General features: G+C 43.4%; 1 long non-coding RNA gene across 2 annotated transcripts in view; it reads left to right on the top strand.

The window, feature by feature from the left end:
• LOC109496189 overlaps positions 1 to 23,742 on the top strand; it is a 119,845-nt gene that overhangs the window by 17,718 nt on the left and 78,385 nt on the right. For both annotated transcript variants that reach the window (XR_006592447.1, XR_006592446.1), the window contains exon 2: positions 5,784 to 5,838. This is a non-coding gene — a long non-coding RNA (uncharacterized LOC109496189). The remainder of the gene's footprint in view (positions 1 to 5,783; positions 5,839 to 23,742) is intronic.

The following is a 23,742-nucleotide window of genomic DNA, read 5'->3' as shown; positions in this document are numbered from 1 at the left end:
CTGTCTCCCACCCACCTCCCTACATCAACCCTCAGTTTGTTCTCTATATAGTCTCTTATGGTTTGTTTCCCCCCTCTCTCTCTTTTCCCCCCTCTCATATGTTCAGTTGTTTTGTTTCTTAAATTCCAAATATGAGTGAAATCATATAGTTATTTGTCTTTCTCTGACTGACTTATTTCACTTAGCATAATAGCTCTAGCTCCATCCACATCATTGCAAATGGGAAGATTTCATTCTTTTTGATGACTGAATAATATTCCATTGTATGTATATATACCACATCTTCTTTATCCATTCATCAGTTGATAGACATCTGGCCTCCTCCATAGTTTGGCTGTTGTTGATAATGCTACTATAAACATTGGGGTGCACACACCCCTTTGAATCTGTATTTTTGTATCCTTTGGGTAGATACCTAGTAGTTCAATTGCTGGGTTGTAGGGTAGTTCTATTTTTAACTTTTTGAGGAACTTCCATACTCTATATGCTCTGGAGTGGCTCCATCAGTTTGCATTCCCATCAACAGTGTAAGAGGGTTCCTCTTTCTCTGCATCCTCACCAACATATGTTGTTTCCCCGAGTGGTTCATTTTAGCCATTCTGACTGGTAAGAGGTGGTATATCATTTTGGTTTTGATTTGTATCTCCCTGATGATGAGTGATGTTGAGCATCTTTTCATGTGTCTGTTAGCCATCTGGATGTCTTCTTTGGGAAAGTATTCATGTCTTCTGTCCATTTCTTCGCTGGATTATTTGTTTTTGGGGTATTGAGTTTGATAAATTCTTTATAGATTTTGGATACTAACCCTTTATCAGACATGTCATTTGCAAATATCTTCTCCAATTCAGTAGGCTGCCTTTTAGTTTTGTTGATTATTTCCTTTGCTGTGCAGAAGCTTTTTATCTTGATGAGGTCCCAATATGTTTGCTTTTGTTTCCCTTGCCTTTGGTGATGTGTCTAGCAAGAAGTTGCTCTAGCCGAGGTCAGAGAGGTTGCTGCCCGTTTTCTCCTCTAGGATTTTGATGGTTTCCTGTCTCACATTTAGGTCTTTCATTCATTTTGAATTTATTTTTGTGTCTGGTGTAAGAAAGTGGGCCAGTTTCATTCTTTTGCATGTTACTGTCCAGTTTTCCCAACACCATTCATTGAAGAGACTTGCCTTTTTTCTATTGGATGTTCTTTCCTGCTTTGTCAAAGATTAGTTGATCATTATTTCATATTCTTCTTTTAGTTCAATATCACAGACATTCTTGAGCAGAGCTTTGTGCACAAGCTGTAGGGAAATGGAAGTAGATAAGGCAGATCACTCACTGGGGCCTTGGACTCCATGGCTTTTCCTCTTTCAGAGGAAGAGGGTTTTGTTCTGGAAGGAAAGGAAAATATTTCAGGGGCAACTATTCTGCAGTGAGCAGAGCAGACTCCTTTGTGAGTACCTGGCTTCTAATCACAGGCCCACCGTGAGCCTTGTCTGAGCTGGGTTCCATTATTGCGCAAATGTCTGAAGAAAGTTTCCATTTTGTTGAGAAAAGAAAGACTTCCTATTTTTACAAGGCAGAGAAATTAATGGGGGAAAGAAGTTCTCCTTTCTATATCAAGAATGAAAGGGAGCTGTTTGAACAGACTTCAGGCAAGAATCAGCATTAAGTGGGTGCTTGGCTGATAGCTGGGCTTTGTGGCTTCCTGTGCTATTAAAGCATTCCGGCCAACTCCTCCTGGCAGTCTGTCTTCCTCTGAAGGCTCAGATGTCTGACGCTGGACAGTGGGATGAGAGCTCAAAGGGAATATGCCCAGAGCACGAGCTCCTTCAGATCTCTGCTTCCAGCCAGAGCCAGGTGACAAGAGCCCAATCGTGAGCCAGCAGAGCAATGCCTGGCTTCCTCCCGCAGGCGGGCAGGTGAAGAGACCCCGTGCTCTGTGCTGCTGGTATCTGTGAACCCCACGGGCCATCTTCTCCCTTGTAGAGATACAAAGTTGAATTTTTTCAGAGCACTTTTGGAAAAGCAAGTGCATCCAGGCCCTTGCCTTTCTCTTCTTTGTCGGTTCCAGGGCCTCTTCCTGTGGGACCCCACTCTTGTCTCTGGGCTGCCTTCTGTGTGGCTACCTCCCAGTCCTGCCTTGTCTTTTCTGCCTCAGAGTTCCTCTGTGTCCCTCCTCTGCCACTGCACTGGGCTCTTGGTATTTGGTCTCACCTGTTACATTGCCTGGAAAGGCAACATGGGGATGTTGGGGGTTCTTTTGCTTCCCTTTTCTTCCCAGGTATGGAATTCACAAGACAACAAAATTTTCCCCAGGAATGCCCTCTTAATACATCTAGGAGTAAATAGCTTCAATTTGGGTGTCTTGGGCTACCCCCGAAATGAGGGTATAAAACCAAGGCACAGTAATGGCAGGGACAGTCCTTTTTTCTGGCTCGGACTTGCTTGGTTAAGTGGAGCCTCCAGGCCCCCTGAGAATTGCATGTCTCTGGGAATCTTGGTTTAGGCTTTGCATTCCTGAGGTGATACCCTCAGCCTAGACCTCTGAGGCTAAGTTTGATGGCTTTACCATCAAAGCCACTGCTGGGCCAACGCTGCTCAGCCTGCTGAGCCTGCAGGGCTATAGCTGGGGTGCAGAAGCCTTGCTGAGCCCCCAGCCTAGTGGGGAGACTCCCCCTTCTCCACTCTTGGGTCACTCCCCTTCAGTTCTGTCTCAGTGTAGGGCAGCTGCATGTTGGACCCAAGTTGTGTGCCTGTCTTGCTAGAGATGGTGAATCTCTTTCCGGGGAGTTTCTCTGTCCCTCACAAAATTGACTCAGAGCTGCCTTCCCCCAGCCCCATCCTCCAGGTGTATGCAGACCTATAAGAAGAGAAGAGCATAGGCTCAGTCTAGAACCCCTGCTACACACACACACCTCTGTCTTTTTGCTTGCTGTGGGAAATGGACTGCCACACCCTCTTCTGCACGTTTCTGGTGTTCTGCTGGTGTGGACACTCAGCCAGCCCAGCTCGTTTTTCTCCTGTGGTGCCGCACAAAGCACGTTTCAGTGATAACCACGCTGTCTCCAAGGCCAGTTGTTAGGGTTCTCTCGAGAAACAAAATCAATAGCATACATATATAAGGAGATTTATTATAAGGAATTTGCTCATGTGATTATGGAGGACAGTGAGTCCCAAATCTGCAGCATGGGCCAGACGGTAGACCAGAGACACCACCCAGATAGTGCTGGGTGTTGGGACTGCAGTGGCGAATAAGGGTTCAGTCCTTGACCTTGAGGCACGTCCAGTCTGATGCATGCAATTATATTATCCTTTAGGATTTACAAAGGGCATTCACAGATGTGACCTCATTTGAGTTTTACATGGACTCTTTACTTAGTGTCATTCTGATGTCCATTTTAGAGATGAGGAAGTGGAGGCCTGGAGACACTAAGCAATTTTCCTCATATTGTATCACTAATGGGTAGCAGAGCAGAGACTCCAATGCTTCTTTTTAAAATTTGAAAGCCCAAGCCCTTAGGTCACACATACAGTTAATGACTTCGGAAAAGCAAATACCATGTCAGATTTGATATATCTCTTATTAAGTTGCATGGTGACGGTGCACAACATTGTAATTTTTCATGTACCTGTCTCTTATTGTCTAGACTATCAGCAGGGGTGGACAGGGTCTTACTAATGTTTAAATCCTCAGAGATAAGCAGAATGCCCAGTACCTAGTAGGTGCTCAGTAAACAGTTGTCGAATAAAGTGTTACTGAGGGTCCCTCATGAGCCAGATTCATTCTGAATTTCATTATGAGTGGGAAACCAGTCCGGGAGTCCAGGTGGCAGCTGCCAGATGAGAGGCAGGGCTGGGGATGAGGTGAGGGGCAGGCTGGAGGGCCAGTGAATGCCTTGCAGTGAGCGTTGATATTCAGTAATCCAGGCTTTGATTTCCATGCATGAGGTTCAATTGCTGCCTTTGTATGAGGATTCATCAGAAGGAGACGAGGCTTTTTCAAGTGGGTTTTTAAATGAAATCTGTACGGGAGGGATAGAAGTTAGGCCCATGGTTCCGGCTCCCTTTCCTGGACAAATTTCAGAGGAGATTCCTGCAGAAGTCAGGGGTCGTCAAAGCAGAAGCATTCCTGTGATTACCAGTGCCAGCCTGCAAGCTGGAAGGACATGTGCTGGCAAGCACTGGGGGCCAGGAGCAGCGGGGGGTTCCTTTCCTTTGATTTCCTTCCAGATCTTGTCAAGGTAGTCCGTGGCCACGAGCCTAGTGACAGTGGGGCTGTGGGGGTGGACCGGGGAGGAGAAGGGACTCACTTTCCTACCAGAAAAGCTTTTGTGACTGTTGGAAATGTGACAGAACTGTCCAAAGCACATGGCAGACCTAGCCATGCAGATTGGGGGAAATTGAGCTGTTGCTTCTACTGTTCTGTGACAACATAAAGTTGTAAATTGTCTTCTACAGAAAAAACAAAAAGAAAAATCATGAGCACCATATTATGGACACGGATGCCACGTATTCAAGAGACCTGGGTTGCTTGCGCCCCAGTCCTCCCCTGTGGGCCCACCCTCACCACCTTTGACATCTATGTCGACAGCCACAAGGATTTAAAGAGGGACGTTGTTGGATGCCTGGGTGGCTTAGTCAGCTAAGCATCCGAATCTTGATTTCAGCTCAGGTCACAATCTCACAGTGTGCTGCGCTGGGCTCTGCACTGTCAGTGCAGGGCCTGCTTGAGATTCTCTCTTTGCCCCTTCCCTGCTGTGTGTGCACTCTCTCTCTCCCTCAAAATAAATAAATAAACCTGAAAAAAAATCTTAAAGAGGGATGTTGTTGCCTTATCATGTCAAACAGCAGTTTGTCCTCTGCCCAAGTACATTCTGTGGATCCATAACGTTGATGCTAATAAGATGGTAAACCTTCATAATCAGTCACTAAGCAGTTAACTTATCATTGCACACAAAGCCAAGGCAAGTCTTTTTGAGGATCTTAATTTATTCAGTATCACTTACCACACTGATCAAATACAGAGGACAATGGCAGGAACATTTGAAGGAAATTCAAGTCATACATGTGTTATTAATTAGCCGTGTGACTTTGAACAATAAATACATCACGTTGGACATTTATTTCTCCATATTGGGGTGGATTTATGAGGCAAGACCGAAGACAAGCAGGCCAGTTAGGAGTCCTTATCATAGGTCAGGCAGTTAAGGGTGGTGTTCAGGCTGGTGGTCAGGCAGGCCTGGGTTCGAATTCTGGTTCAGGTTTTGCAAGCACTGTGGCATTGCCGAGTTATGCAAACTGTCTGAGCTTGAGGATCTCTACAATGGGAATAACAGTCATCATCCTAACCAATTGGGCACACAGGGCTTCCAGTAGTAAGGGAAAAGGTGTTGAGTGTACAGAGTCAAGGGCATGGACATCAATGGTAAGTCCTGCCCAGCAAGGCAGTCCCCCGGGCTTTCGAACTGCCCACAGAACACCAAGCACAAGAGATACTTACCACAGGACATTTCACAATTGCTTGTAATTAAAAATATGTCTTAGACTCCTCTTAAAAAAAAAAAAGAATGGGATGCAGCCCTCTTTAGGGTAGTCTTTGAGTTTCCGACTGAATGTCAAATCAAACATAAGGTCTTCCACCCAAGTACTCGCTCTTGTTCCTGAACCACCAATTTCCTGGGTACAAGGTTATGTTGGAGCTTCTAGGCAGGGTCTAGTTTAGTGGGAGACAAGAGGGGGCCAGGCCAGAGAACTGGTTGCATTTATGTGATGAAGAGCCTCACTTTGGACATATGATCATCCTTGCAGGTGAGCTGATGTGAGCAGTCACACTGACAAGGGTGAAAGAAGAATGCATCCTCAGGTAACTGTCGATGTGCCACCTTGCTTTGGCAATTCGTCACTTTTTAATATACTGGGATCTTAAAATTATGGCACTGTCTGGGGCCTCCTTTGATTTCCAGTAGGGTCTGGGCTTCGACGTGCATGCCTGTGAAGCTTCCAGGTGCCATTCGTTTAGCTCAAACGTATGCAGCTAATAGGGCCTGGCCACTCGGGAGGCAAATCTGTGCCTACTCTCGAAGGCTATGGATGTTTAAATGAAATTGCCCATCATACTTGCTTCGCTGGGTCTTGAGCTGAAACACGAATTATCCAGCAGGACCAGAGAGAAGACCTGGGGATATGTGGGGGAGGGAGTTCCTCCTTGGAGCCACAGAGCCATATGGGGAGGAGGTTTATGGAAGCAGCCGGGCACTGTTGACCACAGAGGTGGTGGCAGCTGGAGGAGAATGGTGATGTCCAGGCTGTTTCTCTGCCATCTGTTGGGACCAGTGTACTTCTTATGACCCAAATCCTGGAAGTGTTGCAGGCAGGCAAGCTGATTAATTATTTCCCTGGGGTCTCCCTAGCAGAGGATAGAAATGATGCTTGGTGGGCGTGAAAGAGAGGCCAAACCTTTCAACTAGTAGGGAATTTGTTTCCTGCCTAACTGCAGCCACATGTGAAGGTATAGAAAACATATGTGCCTCTGATAAAAGATCACATTTAAAGACTAGAAAGAAACCAGCACAACAAGGTCCTGTTTCTCATCAAACACCAAGCTCTGCGTTTCCAAATGCTCTGTGTTACTAGAGGGTGTTTAAGAAGCATTCCAACAGGGCTGGGCTCCATTTCTATCAGCACCTTGGGTGTGTTCCTGTTACCCACTGTTGCTCTCCAGTGTAATCAGTCATTTGCCATGGCGGTTCCTAAGCCTGGTGGCCTCTGTGGTCCACTGAGTCAGAATCCACAGGAGTAGCCAACAGAAACTGGAATTTTTCATTAGTCCTCTGGCTGATTTTTATGCAGGAAGGCTTTAAACTCTCTGTGAAATGAGGGATGGACAGGCTTGGAGAGAATGCATAAGGGATTATGCTGACCTGCTGGTAGCACAGAGAATATCACAGAGAATAGCACAGAGAATATATATGTATATATACATATATATATATGTATATATACATATATATATATGAGTTTTTCCTTACACACAAGGAAGGAAAGGGATGGGGAAGTGAACGAATGATGGTAGGGAGGAATAAGAGATAGGCATTCATAAGAGTGGAGTGTCATTATAGGAGCAACAAACCCACCAAGAGTAGTCAGCCTTCAAAATAATAAACTACCAGTAGATGCCCATCTCTATTAATGGAATCATCATTTATTTAGTCTCCCAGGCTATAAACCTTAGAGGTATCTGTGAGTCCTCCTTTGCTCCTCTTTTCTCCTTCCATTCCAAGTGAACTAAATCTTGTTCATGGATTGTGTTGCTCACAGCTGGTTGCTTTGCTCAAAGCCAGTCCTTCTTCCTCCTGTGTTAGTAGGCCTCAGGGTTAACTTGAGAATTAGGAAGAAAGAGTCCAGCTGGATTCTTGCAGTAGCTTCTTCAGCGGTCTTTTGGTCAACAGACTCTCTTCTTTCACTCATCTACCATGACTTGGGAATGATTGTCCTCTAAAAATTCTAGGAAACTTATTTTTCTGCCTAGGAAAAAAAATCTCTCTGTTTATTGGAAACAGGATAAAATATAAACCCCTTAGTATGGTTCTCAAATTGGTCCTGGAGTTCTTCTCCAAAGTCATCTCTGTAGCAAATTAAAGGTGGTGGAAAATTCCTTGACACTCATCCCATGGAATGGTGGGGTCTGTATGCCCTCCTTTTGTTTCTGAGTGGGCTTTGTGACTATTTTTACCATGGTCACATGTTGGAGGTGACCCTTTGCTTATTTCTGGTCCATGCATTAAGAAGATGTCAGTTTCCATTTTCTGCCACTTAGGATATTTTATTATTCCTTTTTCAGAGCGCTCTGAGATGCTGTGTAAGAAGTCCAACTACCCCGAAAGGGCATAGATGTTCTGTTGTTGATTTCAGTGGTGCCTACCTTTTCTATCCACCTTACATACTAATATCTGAGTGAAGCCATTTGGGCTAGTATAAAAGACCGATATCAGTGAGTGACCCTAACTGATGTCATTTGGAGCATAAGAATCTCCCAGCTGAGTTCTGCCCAGATTCCTGAACCACAAAATTGTCAGGTATAGTAAAAATAATTGTTTTAAGCCTCTAAGTTTTGGGGATAATTTCTTGCTCAGCAACAGACAACAGTCTCCTATCAATCTTCCCAAGCAACCCACTCCCCAGTTACATGGAACCACCATCACTTTCCTAAACACATTAAAACTCTCATGCCAGGAGTGGCCTTCTTCACCTTCCTTACTTGGAAAAATCCTGCTCATTCTTCAGATACAGCTCACATATTAGCTCCTTTCTGAAGTCATTATTGAACAAATGAATGAAAGAAATCCTTTCTATTCCACACTACGTTGCCACAGGTTCTTGAAAAGTACCTTTTTATTTTTATTTTTTTTTCTTTTCAACGTTTTTTTTTATTTTTGGGACAGAGAGAGACAGAGCATGAACGGGGGAGGGGCAGAGAGAGAGGGAGACACAGAATCGGAAACAGGCTCCAGGCTCCGAGCCATCAGCCCAGAGCCTGACGTGGGGCTCGAACTCACGGACCGCAAGATCGTGACCTGGCTGAAGTCGGACGCTTAACCGACTGCGCCACCCAGGCGCCCCTGAAAAGTACCTTTTTAAAAGCAACATGGAGGGGCGCCTGGGTGGCGCAGTCGGTTAACCGTTGGACTTCAGCTCAGGTCATGATCTCACAGTTCGTGAGTTTGAGCCCCACATTGGGCTCTGTGCTGACAGCTCAGAGCCTGGAACGTGCTTTGGATTCTGTGTCTCCCTCTGTCTCTGCCCCTCCCCTGCTCATGCTTTGTGTCTCTCAGTCTCTCAAAAGAATAAAATAAAATGTTAAAAAAAAAGCAACATGGAACTGCACTTAAGTGTTGGGCTTCTTTGAAAGTCTGGTAATTCCTGGAGGGTAGGAGTTGTGTCTTCTTCAGTTTCGCATATCCAGGGCTAAATATAGTGCCTTGTACATAGAGGGTACACAATAAATGTTTGTAGAACGATGGACCCAAGAAGCAAATAAAACCATAAAAAGCATTTTGGTCTCTGTATTTTTTGAAGGTTTAATCATGCTTTCCTGGGTTCTTCCAGTTAGAGTTACACATGAAATAGACTATTGGCTCCTTTGGTCTTTTGTGAAATCCTGAGTGCTTGGCAGCTTGACGAACTAGATTGGCTTGTCAGTGTGTTGGAAAATAATTGTCCAACTACCTGGAAGAGGGAGGCACTCATGAAATATAAGTCTCATGGGTTGTGGGTGGTGAATTGACATTTTCTGAGGTTTAACGAGGCAACAACATTAATAAAAAGAGCTTTGGTGAGAGAGGAGAGATTGTTGCTGGGCCTGGCCTCAGTTCTGTCACTGAAGGATCTGGCCAATTTGCTTTATCTCTTTGCGTCTTAATTTCTTATGAAAAGGAGCACTGGGTCAGATGACATGTCATGTATCTTCCAGCTCTGACATTCTGTAAACCCAGCACTAACCTGGACTATTTCACTTGTATTATCTAAATGGGATAGCTGAGGGGCACCTGGGTGGCTCAGTTGGTTAAGTGTCCGACTTCGGGTCAGGTCATGATCTCACTGCTTGTGGATTCAAGCTCTGGGTCGGACTCTGTGCTGACAGCTCAGAGCCTGGAGCCTGCTTCATATTCAGTGTTTCTCTTTCCCTCTGCCCCTCCCCCACTTGCACTCTGTCTCTCTCTCAAGTATAAGTAAAAAACATAAAATTTTTTTTTTAAATGAGATAGCTGAATCCTGCCTGAATCTCTACCTCCTCATCCCTTTGCTGACTCCTTAACCCTTTGTGCTTTGATGGCCCTCATGGGGAATCACATGCTTTAGAAGATCTTCCCTGGGTGGAAGTTTCTGTGTGGGTGTAGATCAGCTCTGTAGACCGGGGTTGTCCCTGTTAACGGACTGATTTCCCTATAGATTATTTGAGGGATTCTTTATAGAACACCTTTAATTCCCTCATATATCCCAAGATGTACCTCCCAGACTGGCTTGTCAAGGAGTCTGAAATGCTAGTTTGAATTTTCCCCTTAAGGCATTGAAGGCTCTTCGTTCAAATGCAAACATAATTAAAACATTAGCAGCCATTAAAACCTTATTTGAATGAGCTTATCACATCAGCTCCCTCACTCTGATTTCTCTAGAGCTTTTATATCTATTGTCCCATCTAAATCTGCGCAAGAATTTATTTTGCAGATGTAGAAATTGAGTGTTTTAGCAGGGGGAAATGCACATCATCCACTCCAGTTTCCTGATTCCTAATCCCACTATACTTTTTTACATTGCTTTTACAAGCAGAGTCCCAAGGAAATGAAAATAAGGACAGGTATATTTTGATGGAAGGAAGAAAAGAAATGGGAAGAAAGTCCCCTTACCCCCCAAACCAGCACGCTCCAGAGCTTCGGGAATTGCTTAGAATAGCAGCAAGCAGGATCAGCACAAAAGCACTGTCTGCCTACAAGAGGGTCATAAAGGGACCTTAAGAAAGATGAATGGGGGCGCCTGGGTGGCGCAGTCGGTTAAGCGTCTGACTTCAGCCAGGTCACGATCTCGCGGTCCGGGAGTTCGAGCCTGGCATCAGGCTCTGGGCTGATGGCTCAGAGCCTGGAGCCTGTTTCCGATTCTGTGTCTCCCTCTCTCTCTGCCCCTCCCCCGTTCATGCTCTGTCTCTCTCTGTCCCAAAAATAAAAAACAAACAAACAAACAAAAAAAAACATTGAAAAAAAAAAAAGATGAATGGAGGTATCTAGAAGACCCATTTGGCCAGTGTGGTATCATGGACTGGATTTGGCTAAGACTATTTGGCAGTGTGGCCTTAAGGAAATCATTTAACTTCTTTGAGCCAACTTTCCTCCATGTTGAAAATAAGGATCATAACACCTACCTTGTAGAGTTATTGTGAAATGGCAATGCCATTTATTGAAAAATATTGAAGTCTTCCCACTCAGAAATTGGTACCTTCCACTAGTATCAATATTGCTTTTATCGTATCGTCATTGAGACTCCTGGTAGACAAAAACTGCTAGACTCACGCCCCAATCAACATGATGGTTTATTTCCTAAAGGCAAGTAGACAGGATGATTAATTTGAAGGATCTCTTAATGTGTAGGGATGCATTATTTCACTCAGATTTGGGTCTCATCCTTGCAGAGGTATGTTCTTGGTATCTAGTAGTGTCTTGTATTTATTTCATAGAGTGTTGATGATGAGGGCTTTTACTGAAAGCTCACATATTAATAAATTATTGCTGCCAACCATAAGCTGGAAAATGCACCGGTCTCATTTCTCCAGGGGGAAAATCACACTGAAGATTTAGCTGACCTGTATCAATACCTTGATTGCACTACTCTTCTGTTTCTTTCTTTGGGTTTGCTTTTCCCTCTGCCTGGAACACCCTCCTCCCAAGCCTACTTTTGCTGGGCTCTTTTCCAACTCCAAGTCTCAGTGTAAATGCCACTCCTTCTGGGACACTGTCCTTGATGACCTGGACTGGGGTGGGACTCCTGGACTCTTCCCCTGAACTTCTGCCATCATGACACTCATCATACCCCATGTTAATTCCTCTTTCTGTTGGTTTTCCCTATGAAAATGTAGGGGCTGTGAGGGCAAACATGTCTTCGTTCTTCATCACTGTGTCTCTTGTACCTAGTTTAAGCCCCAGCAAATATTTGTTAAATGGATGAATGAGGATATCAACTTGTTCCAAGAAAAATTAGGGTCAATTTATAAAAACAATGCAATAGAGTAAAGAGAAGAATGGATGTTCAAATACAACCAAGTATAGGAAAACGGATGTTCAGGTCAGGAAATGGGAGATAGGATCAGGGAGAAGGAATATGCAGAAGCCACAGGGCAGGAACAATTGAAAGGTGGCTAATGTGGCTGGTGGAGTGGGCAAGGAGGTGGGTGGTGGGAGATGAGGCCAGTGAGGAAGGCAGGGGCTAGACCACATAGGAAAACATAGCTTGGATTCTAAGTCTGGTGAAAAGTCATTGGTTTATGGAGGACATGGAGGGAGGAGGAAGAAAGAGGGTGATTTACTGGTGAAAGAGAATGAAATTTTTATTTCCAACAATAGAAAGAAAATACATAGTGTGTAAGTTGGGGGACCATGAATACTAGGACTGGGGGTAGGTTAGGAGGAGGACAGATCATGTGCTTTTTGTAATTTACTTAAGTACTGCTTGGCTTTTAAGCTTCTATGTGCATGTTTTATTTTCTTATAAATTTAATGTTTATTAAAAAAGAAAAAAAAAGAACAAAAGAAAAGGTGAGCTGCCTCATGTTCCCTGTCTCTATCCAGAAGAGGGGTGGGTTTACAGTGAAGTCAATGGAGCTTAATTTTCTAAAATCTCATCTGCCAAAGCCTAGAGGGCCCCTGCAATGTTAGCTTGCCATTGATTTTTACAAAATTTGCAAAATTAAGGTATTTGGACTCAGGTGGATTAAGATCATTGTCTTTTCCCACTCTGATTCCCCCCTCTGTCACATTTCCCCCTATAGGACATTGCTTGAGGGGTCTCATGCATTTTGAGGGTCCAGTTAAGGGAACTGAGTTGGGGCTCCCTCTGCTCTGTGCTTACTATGATCCATTTAGGTAGTTCTCAGCCACTTCTGTGTGTGATTTTGTTTTCACTGGCTGTCCCACCATTGAGATGGCCTCCAGGAATACCCTACCATCTGGGCTGATTCACGAGGTGTCCTGACACAAAATGCAGGGGCATAGGTGGTCTCACAATTGAACTTGTCCTGGGGTTTCTTGCACAGGAGCTGTATGAGGGTATCTACATTTAGTCACTACGCAAGAAGACTTAAAATCTTGAAGTCTTACAACTCATACATGAAGTAAACTTAATAGAAGTTTTCTCAGATTTCAGCACAATCCCCAAATGTATAATATTACCAATGCTGGGTTGAGAAGCTGAAAGGAACTTTTCTAAACTATCAATAAAAATACAATTTTCAGTCAGCATGCCAGATGAAGACTGAATTATATTTCTTTTAAACATTTTTAAAAAAATGTTTATTTTTGAGAGAGAGAGAGAAAGAGAGAGACAGCATGAGTGGGGGAGGGGCAGAGAGTGAGGGAGACAGAATATGAAGCAGGCTATAAGCTCTGACTGAGCTGTCAGCACAGAGACCAACCTGGGGCTCGAACTCATGACTGCGAGTTCATGACCTGAGCTAAAGTCGGACACTTAACCGACTGAGCCACCCAGGAGCCCCCTGAATTATCTTTCTATTCCCTGTACAGATAATATTATAAAATAGAGGTGATTAAAGGTATGCAGCTAAAATATCTAGGAGAAAAACTATTATAGATATATGCCAGGCAATTAATTAATGAAAGCATGCTTTCTTTTCAGTGGGTTTTGTGAAGTTTGTAGTATTAGCTTTTGAAAACTTGCACTTTTCTGTAATTTCTTTTCTAATGATAAATATTTTTGTACCTGATTCTGTATCATAATCTTGCATTCTTTTTCTTAAATGGTTTCCCTAATTTTTATAAGCCTCAGATCCCCAAAACCTGATCTGCCTGTAAAGGAGTTTTCCCTATGTCAAATGTTGTAGGGATTAGGAAAATGTCCTTTGAAGGGTCTGATTGGTGTGAATGGTGAAGAAGAAGGCTTGGGGGACCAGGAACACTTATTATAGGTCTTAAAAACCTAGGCTGGAAACTTTTGTTTTTCAATTGTGGTGAAATTCACATAACAGAGAATTAGTCCTTTTAAAGTGTCCAATTTAGTGGCATTTAGTACATTCACTGTGTTATACAACGGCCACCCCAATCTAGTTCCGAAACATTTTCAACACTCCACAGGAGAGCGGTATCCATTAAGCAGGCACTTCCTGTTCCCATGCACCCCTCAGCCCCTGGCAACCATCAGTCTGTAGTCTGTCTCTATGGATTTACCTATTCTGGATATTTCATCTAAATGGAATCATTCAATATGTGATCTTTTTTTAATTTGGCTTCTTTCACTTAGCATAATGTTTTCAAGCTTCATCCACATTGTAGCATTATCAGTACTTCATTCCTTTTAAATGATGTGCTGGAGTATGTGTGTGTGTGTGTGTGCATATTGCGTGTGTGTGCATGTGCGTATGTGTGCACGTGCATGAATGTATATTTCAATAGAGCTCATTTGGAAACCATTTTCTAATTTAGCTTAGTTGAAAACATTTATGCAGAGCCTATCATGTGCCAGGTACTGAGCTAGGGACTGCTCTATTTTCTTTATAACCACAGTTTCTGGATGAAAAAAAATGAACCTGAGGGTTCTCCCTTATATCTAGGAGCCTGTGCCAAACCTCGTGAACCCTAACATCATGAGCTCAGACTTACAACCTACTCTAGCCCTCTATAGAATTTTTTCCCCCAGGAAATTTTGTCATCCTTTTACCAGTATTTGGGGGGGAGGGGGGAGAAGGTAGCTAGGGGAGGATGTACAATTTATATCAGGATAACTGCCCAGGGTTGAATTGACATAGGAAAAGAAGGCAATAACCTATAAATTTCATGACAGCATTTGGAATTTCCTCTGACTCATTGCCAGGATAGCTCCCTGTTGGAGAGGTGGAGAAGAGGCTCACATTGGCAGCCACATAGCCAGGCACCGTGCTGTTGTCCTCTCCTTGTGTTAACTTTTATGACCTTTGCAAGTGACCTTGGGATTTGTTAAAGCAGTGCATAAATACATTAATATATGGTATCATGGACTGAATGTTTGTGTCCCCGCCCCCCAAATTCATATGTTGAAGCCCTATTCCCAGTGTAGCATCATTGGAAGGTGGGGCCTTTGGAAGGTAAGTAACTAAGTTTAGATGAGGTCATGAAGGTGGAATCCCCTTTATAAAGGAACCAATATCCTTATAAGAAGAGGTCACGTGAGGACACAGCAAGAAGGCAACCATATGCAAGCCAGAAGGAGGGTCTTCACCAAGAAGTGAATGTACTGGCACCTCGATCTTGGACTTTCCAGCCTCCAGAACTGTGAGAAATAAATGTCTGTTGTTTAAGTCATCCAGTCTTTTGTCAACGAGCAACGCATAGTAGATTGATACTGCTCTCATTTGCTCTTGGATTTTCTACCTGTTTGCCCTTCTGTGAGTACCACCTGGGAGGTTGGTGGCCCAACATCTCTGAAGCTGGTGGGCAAGCGGGAATCAGAATCCAGTGTGGACTGTGACCTGCCAGGTTCTTCTTGCATCTGCCTTTGTCAGTTCGTTCTTCCCCAGGCAGGGAAATAGCCGATCCACTGAACAGCCAACCCCTGTGTGTTGAGCCCTCTCGGTGAGCTGAATCCTGGGCTTGGCACCAGCAGAGCCGTGTTTCTTGAAGCCGCACAAATACTCCAAAAAGAGGGATTATTATCATCTCTATTAAAGACAATGAAATCAAGACTCAGGGAAGTGAATGAGTCTCTAAGAGCTCACAATTAGTAAGCAACAGAGCTGGGATTCAAGCCCAAAGCAGCCTCCTTGCAAGTGTGATGTTCTTGATTTATATCCTAGCTAGGGAATGCAGCCTGCCCCCAGAACTGCCAGGGGTTAAAAGAAGATATTCCTCCGATTTTGGAATTCCTCGGGCCCAAAGTTGTTGCTGCATTTTGTATGCAAGGAGTTTTTAATTTTTTCTTTTAAATTTGGGAGATGTTTCCTCATACAAGGAACAATAAAATTTGGATTTAAGCATCAATTAATGCACTGAGACAGGGAACCCCAACGTACAGCTGGAGAGCAGGAAAGCTTGCCAGGAGAGGCATTCATCTTGGAAGCAATCGTGTATTTTACTTGGCTTTGGCTTTCTGGAACGAGATCTTTGAAAAAGGGCTTTTAAATTTTACATCACTTTCAATTCGGTGGTGTGGACTCGGCCTTTGCGTGAGCCATGGTGGGGACATTTATCTCAATAGAGAACAGAGAGTTGATGAACCATAAATTCTCCCACTCAGCACCCTGTGTTGGGTTTTCGTTTCTCACCACTCAGATGGGAGCTTCTCTTCCTTAACTAGTCACTCAGGCTGCAGCCAGTAGGGGCCTGGAGAGGCCCTGGGGAGACCAGGAACCAGGCCCAGGGGGCAGCACCAGCTCTTCCCACTGGGCACATGTTGCATATTTCCTGCTCTCTCAGATACCGTCTTTCTGCCCTCCTGGGGCAAGTTATTTATGCAAGGGGAACATTTACTGAGTCCCCCACTCTCCTGGGTCAGCATCATGTGGCAGATTTATGAAGAGGGAAGGAGCATTCTGGTTCCTCTGAAATTACGCACCAGTCTGGACCCCATGTTTCCCCCCCAGAAGGTTGGGGCCATCTCTGTGCAAACTGGTATGACACCCCAGTAGGCTCCTTGTTGGAGTTTTCATCTCTCCTGGAATATTTTCTTCCCTCCCTGCCTTCAAGTACCTGGCAGTCTTCTCTTTACTCTCCTATCTGCTCTTACGTGATGCTTACACTTGCTCTTCCCTTACTAAAATGTACTCTGCCAGAAAATTCTTCTTTCAAATTGAAATAGATCAAGTTTAAACCAAGTTTGTCCAAAAAATTCAGTAATTTGGACTCTGCCTAACAGCTCTGGCCTTGATAAAATAGCCATGTCATACTCTGGACAGCTTGAACACTGAGTGAGTCATTTTCTTGACCCTGTCACCTCAGGGCCTTTGCACATGTTGTTCCTGGTGCCTAAAACGATTTTTCTTAGCCCTCCTTAACTTTTGCCTCGCTGCCACTATTTAGTCTTCCCTTCCTCAGGGAAGACTTGTTCTGACCCCCCCAAGGCTAGGCTGGGAGCTCATTGCTCTCTGCCCTTCCTACTTAACGTTTCCTGTTTTCTTGTTAGTCCCCCTCAGTAAACTGGGAGCTCCTCAAGAGGAGGGAGTATAACCCTCCACCTCACAGAGTCATCCATTAAATGTTTTTGAATAAGGGAATAATGAATGATACACAAGTGATCACTATTTTTGTTTCTTTCAGAAATCTGTACTTCAACAGGCTTAACTCTAAAGTGACTTTGAGATCAATAAAAGAAATCCACATTTCCCTAGTTTGCATTTGACTCTTTAGGGAGGTAGGTGGTGGCTTCAGAAATGAGATTCCAGCGAAGGAGCTGTCCAGAACCCATGGGCACTACAATGTGTTTTGCTTCAAAGAGGTCAACTTTGATAGGACTGACCAAATCAAGAAAATTAATGAAAATTTTAGGGTGGAGAGTGTGGACAGTAAAGACATTTTGAAGGATGTGCAGAATGCAAACAGGGCTCTTTCTGCTGCATTTGTTGCCACACAGTTGGACATGGACACTAGCACCCCTGTGACAGTGGCCACAGGGAAACCCAACTGCTCCATTATTGTGTGTGTCAGAGATGCTGATCAACTCTGCTGCTTGGTTGCCTTTTCTGCCTCCATTTCTCACAGGGCATTGCTTGGGAGAAGCTGGGCCACATGGGAAACGCTAGTTGCAAGGGGGTTGGGAAATTAAGCCTTTAGCTCTCTAGCTGGGTACATGGGAGGGTGCCATACTTGGTGGCTGGAGGACTGAGTGTTCAGTCCATAATATCTGTCCTAATGTGACATGGAAAATCCAACTGAGGATGCGGAATTTAGCATAATTACCTTTAAGCTAGCCCCAACTCCGTGTTTATAAAACAGTAGTTATTATTCAGTGTGACCCCATTTTGATTAGAGAGAAAATGACTGTATATATGTTTGCATAAACATTGACAAAAGTATACTTGTCTAAGCATCTTAGGTTAGATCATGAAGGCTGCTGTGGGTTTGAGCATTGACAAAAACAAAGACCAGACTTGGCTGGGTTCCTTTTACTTCATTCTGCCCAAATAGTGGCCTAGTGGTCCAAAGCACATGTTTGAGATCCAGGATTCATGATGGTGTAGGGGGATGTGGCTTCTAGGGAACTCTTTAGTTCCTCAAACAGAGCATGGGCTTCAGTCAGGTCAGAGGATCCTAGAACCACTTAACTTAATCCTTTAAAGACAGGCAGGACTGGGGACAGGCCAGCCCATGTTATCTAATGCTTACCTGAACCTAATATTTCAGGTTCTTAATTTCTTGCTACATCGCAGTTATATAACTAAAACTCTCTACTTTTATTTCTTGCTCTTGGGCATCCCTCACTTTTGAGTACAATATTCCTACTATGGCTTTCCACTGCAAACACTGATGTTCTCAAGTGGGACATAAAGGGAGGAGGGAGAGACCATTATTGTCCAGTTAGATGTTACAGATGAACTTTTCAAATTACCTAGTATAATATTCATATAATCATAAAGCTTCCGTCTTTAGCTTTCCCAAAAGGTATAGTTTTAAATAGTCAGTGATCGAGAATTTCAACAAAATAAAAACATACTGGACTATTAAAAATCTTTTAGGGCCCACGGGTGAATTTCAGATACCAGCATTACTAGGTTTGGATGGGATGGGAGGAAGTGGAGAAAATTCAAGGTCGTTGGGCATATGAAATGTTACATTCAGGGGCACCTGGGTGGCTCAGTCGGTTGAGCATCTGATTTTGGCTCAGGTCATGATCTCACAGTTCCTCAATTCATGCCCCACATCAGGCTCACTGCTGTCAGCACAGAGCCCACTTCAGGTCCTCTGTCCTCTACGCCTGCCCTGCTTTTGCACCCCAGCTTGTGCTCTCTCTTTCTCAAAAATAAACATTAAAAAAATCTTAAAAAAAAAAGAAGCGTTCCATTCACACTCACTGAAACGATGAATGATAAGAGGAACTGGTCTGAGAAAGGAAGAACATCCCTCCTCCAACTCCTCTTTTAAGGACACGTGGTGTCCTGGCCAAGAGCATGGGTTCTGGCCTGGGCCAGCAGGCTTCAAGTCCTGGTTTATCACTCATTAGGCTTAGGGTCTTGGAAAATTTACTTAATCTCCATGTGCCTGATCTTTAGAGTAGGGTTTAATAATAGTGTTTTCTTCAAAGGGTCATGATGAGGACTAGATGAGGTAATTTGTGTGAAAGTGCTTAGTCCAAAACCTGGCACACAGTGAATATTCCATATATGCTGGATATGATTGTTACTGTACTAAGGCCTTTGGCAGGGGAAGAGATTTTGTGCTAGGGACAGGGGCATGGTACAGATGTCTGGTGCTTAGAAAAAATAAATGCCTGTCACTTCTAAGACCAAGTTGAAGAAACACACCAAAAAAATCCACAATTGATTGTGATGGCTGAAGATACTCCAAGGACCATGGTATTTTGGAGGAACTTAACCAGTCATTCTAACAGTCATTTTTCTCCAAATGCATTTGAGGCATAAAATGGAGGATAGGTGTACAATATGTTTGATAAAACTGAAATCTGACATTAAGACAAAAGAAAAGAGGAAGGATGTAAGTTACAAAGTGAAATAGATGTGATTGAATTTCAACATTCTATCAGGCAATTTGTAGAGATAAATGGAATGCCTTAGCTATCTTCAGTTGAGTTTTTATAGGGTGAGGGTAGAGCGGAAAGGGGTGGGAAGAAGGTGAGTAGGACAGAAGAATGTTCTGCTGTGGCTGAGGAAGCAGGAAAAGCTTGTAAGGCAGGGGGGTTAGTAAAAGAGGCACAGGCCAAATTAGTACACTGAGTGATGCTAATGTGAATGTGATTTTAAATGTAATGATTTTAGCTGAGTATTTTGTAAGACTGTTTGACAGCAGTGATGAAGTCTCATTCTGTCTTTGCCCTAATTGCATTCCTCACCACAAATATTCATCTTCCGTATGATGGGCTAATCCATCCATCCATCCATCCATCCATCCATCCATCCATCCATCCATCGGTATTTTTAGTCTCCAGATAAAATAGAGCATAACACAGAAGGATCAGGCAGCATTTGCGCCCAAACCTAGCATATGGTTCCTAGCTAGGCCATTGGGTGTCACCCTTTTGATGTCAGGAGATGAACTCTGCTTTGAAACTGTTGTTTTCCACTCAAATAAGAAACTTTTCTGCCTTTCATCATCTCCTTCCTATGATAGGTGTGATTAACAAAAGTTTGATGGATAATGGAATAAATACATATGATTGAACAATGAACATTTACTTGATTAATCCCCTTCCAAGGCTTTATCTTCAGACCCCATACAGTGGCCCTACCACACCACTGCTTGCTGAAACACATCTGAAACTCATCTTTTGAAGTCACCTTCAAACAGTTTGTTGGTTGGATCTGATGATTTCTGGGGTGTCAGAGGTCTTTCATGATTTGTTTCAATTTGGGGATCAGCTAGATGTCATGAGATGGCAAAGTGAAACCAAGAATTGCAGTGTGCCTTGAATATTTTTACCAGTCAGAAATTGTAAGATTGTGAATGGTTTTATGATTACATCTATATCTATATATCTATATCTATATATCTATATCTATATCTATATATATATATTTTTTTATGTTTAATTTTTGAGAGACAGAGACAGAGCATGAGTGGGGGGAGGGGAAGAGAGAGAGAGGGAGTCACAGAATCTGAAGCAGGTTCCAGGCTCTGAGCTGTCAGCACAGAGCCCGATGTGGGGCTCGAACTCATGAACTGTGAGATCATGACCTGAGCCGAAGTTGGACGCTTAACCTACTGAACCACCCAGGTGCCCCGGTTTTATGATTTTAATGATTAATATTACGCTGTTCAAAATTGTTGCTAACATGAATGAAGCTATTGATGGACTGGAGTAAATCAGTCAAGATGTGACATATTACTGGTGGAATTTTCCTGGAATAAACCCCATCCACTGAGGTTCTCTCCTTACCCTGATCATTAATCTTTTCTAACTTCTAGAGGCCACCTCCATTCCGTGGCTTGTGACCCCTTCCTCCATCTTCACAGCAAGCAGCAGTGTCTCCTCAAATTTTTCTCTGACTGTCCTGCTTCCTTCATTCCTTCATTCACTTATGCAGGCCCTTATGCTGGGCCCAGCTGGATCTCTCTCTCTCTCTCTCTCTCTCTCTCTCTCTCTCTCTCTCTCTCTCTCACACACACACACACACACACACACACACACACACACGATTCTTAATTTAATCACATCTACAAATTTCCTTTTGCTCACAGGGTAACAGATTTAGAGGTTCAGGGATTAGGACATGGGGAGGTGATGTTGCATTATTCTTTCTACCACTCCAACCTAGGAATTTATGTCCCTTTCTGGTTTCCCATTACTTAATAAACCACAGCAATAATAACCTGAGCCATCAACTCTGAGAGAGACCATGAAATGTGGGGAAATGTGGATTTGTGTCCTGGTCTATTAGGTCTGTGCTCTTAGCCTTTGCCTCAGATATTTGATTTTACCTCTTTTCAGGTTAATCTTTTTCTCCTTCTGAGAATATGCATTGTTAAAGGCATTAAGAAGATTAACAAATTTTCTGGCACTGGAAGGAAGCCAGAGGATGACAAGGATTTGACCGATATAGCCACTGAGGTTTCAAAAGATTGAACAACTTATCTAAACTAGGGAGTAGTTGAACTGAGCTTGAATCCTTATTGGCTCAATAGTTTCTTTGATTTTTCTTTTCCTAACCTGGGAGTACACTTTTAAGGAAGAAAATAAGAATTACTACTTAAGCAGAGACTAAAGATCTAATTTGATATCAGTAATAACAGTAGAAACTTTTGAAAAATAATTTTCTACTTATAAATCAAACATTTAACTGCAAAAATAAGAAGCAGGAAACAAACTCATCAATATTAAATATGTTTGAAATTTCTAGAGGAAGACAAAAGGTAATATTTCTCTTCTATACCAGTGTTTTTCAAATTTCAGTTCCTCTTTTGATGAACATAAACATGTCCACTCCACAACAACTGTGACATAGTCCCCCTGTCTGCTTGTGAGTCATGACATCTTCTGTACGTTTCCAACAATCAAGAGGATATTGTCAACCTCTGTGGCTTACAGTCTTGAAGTTTGTATTATGGAAACACACTTTTTTTCCAACTGTAAAATTCCACTATAATTATTAGATATGTTTTTTTTCAAACTACTTAATAGAGAATCCTTTCCCACTCAGGGCTGAGATCTATGTTTCTGTATGATTCAACCATGTATGGTGTGGAGGTTCTGTGCTTGGCTCAAATGTAAATATTTTGAGGGTTGAGAGTGTTTGATCTCAGGAAAATATAATTTACTGCTTCTGGAGTAAAAACAAAATTAATAAATGATACAGCACACAAACCCATCTTGGCCTTGCACTGCTTAGCAGTGTTTTAGTGAATTACATTTGAATGAATGAGAAACATATGGATGAAATGTCCCTTGTGGCTACTCCTGGATTCAGAGATGGAAGGGGGAATATGCTTAACCAAATGCACCATATTTTTCTGAACACCATAACATATTTGGACCTATTCTCTGGAGCCAGTGGGAGACTGGTCTTTCTCTTCTGTCCCCTACATACTGGCAAGGCTGGTGGAAGCCTCACCATGTCAGCCTTTGGCTGGGGGCTGGGGGTGGGGTGGATTGGCTAGGGGTTAGAATCTGACAGATGTGGGGTTCTCGAGGCATGATAGTGGAGAGTATTGAGTTAGAGTTGGGCTCTATTTCTTCCTTTGATATAGAATTGTGCTCAAGAAACTGTTCTGGGAAGGTAGATTTCCAATAAACCTGCTGGACAGAGGGAACTTCTCAGAATCAGAAGACAATAATGGAGACTCTATAAGCAAAAGTTCCCATTAGGTGAAGTGGTTGACCAGTTGATTCTGCGAAAGACTGGGAATCTAGGTGCAGGCCCTTCACACTGTCTCATTGCTTTAGTGATGGAGGAGAGCCCCACAACTCTCTCTGCTCCAACTGAGGTCAACATTAAGGCTTTCACGCAATTCTCTCTCCTCCACACCTCGCAGGAAGCTAATCAAGGCAACTGTTGTTACTTGACTCCAAAAGAAAGAAAGTGCAACTCAGAGGAGAAAAATGAGCCACCCAGGGTTGCCTAGCTAGTCAGTTTCAGAGGTAGGCCCCCAGACTATTTCATCCGAACCCCCATTCCCACAATTTTTGCTCTGCACCAGGCAAATAGTCGCACAGGTGGCCCCATTTAGCACTTAAGATGTTTATGACTAAAGCCACAGGAAGCGTCCCTGTTTTCATCTGCTCTCCCCTGAGACAGTCACTCTGGTCTGTTTCTTTCTCTTCCATCTCTTTTTTTTTTTACATGGTGAGTCACGAATAATACCAGTCTCAGTGAATAGGTCAGTGTGTATAATCTGCTTTATTCCAGCAGAACAGATTTCAGGGTGAAAATCCCATGCAAGCAGGTGAACACAGGTACCTGGCTTAGACCTAAACTTCTCTTGCAATGACAGTGGATTTTATCTGAAGTCTCTGCTTGGTTCCTACCTGTTTTTCTCCAGCCGGTTGCACTCACCTTCATAGACTCTGAAAGATTCCTTCTGTAGTGTGAGGGTGTTCTCTTCAGTTTTAGGTTAAAAGAACCCCGTGGACCCCCAAAGCTGGTTACTTGCTTCTAACTGAGCCTCTGGCCAGACCCTGCAGATCCTGTCCTCTGGATTCACACATGCCAGTTGGGCCGAGGCCCCTTGTCTCTTTTAGTTTTGTGACATTTAGTCTACTCTCTTGTTTGCTTTCTGTGACTTCTGCTTTTGTTCTGGCTTCTTTAAGACCTGTTAATGAACCTCTGTGCTCTCCTCTCTCCGGGGGTATCACACCTGGCCTTCCCTTACGTCTCGTCACCTGTGCAGGGAAATGGGCTTGGACTTCTAAATTT

The sequence above is a fragment of the Felis catus genome, chromosome F2, assembly GCF_018350175.1.
Source record: "Felis catus isolate Fca126 chromosome F2, F.catus_Fca126_mat1.0, whole genome shotgun sequence".
NCBI classification, from domain to species: Eukaryota; Metazoa; Chordata; class Mammalia; order Carnivora; family Felidae; genus Felis; species Felis catus.
The sequence above is the reverse complement of the archived record's forward strand: the minus strand, read 5'-3'. Positions and strand labels throughout refer to the sequence as shown.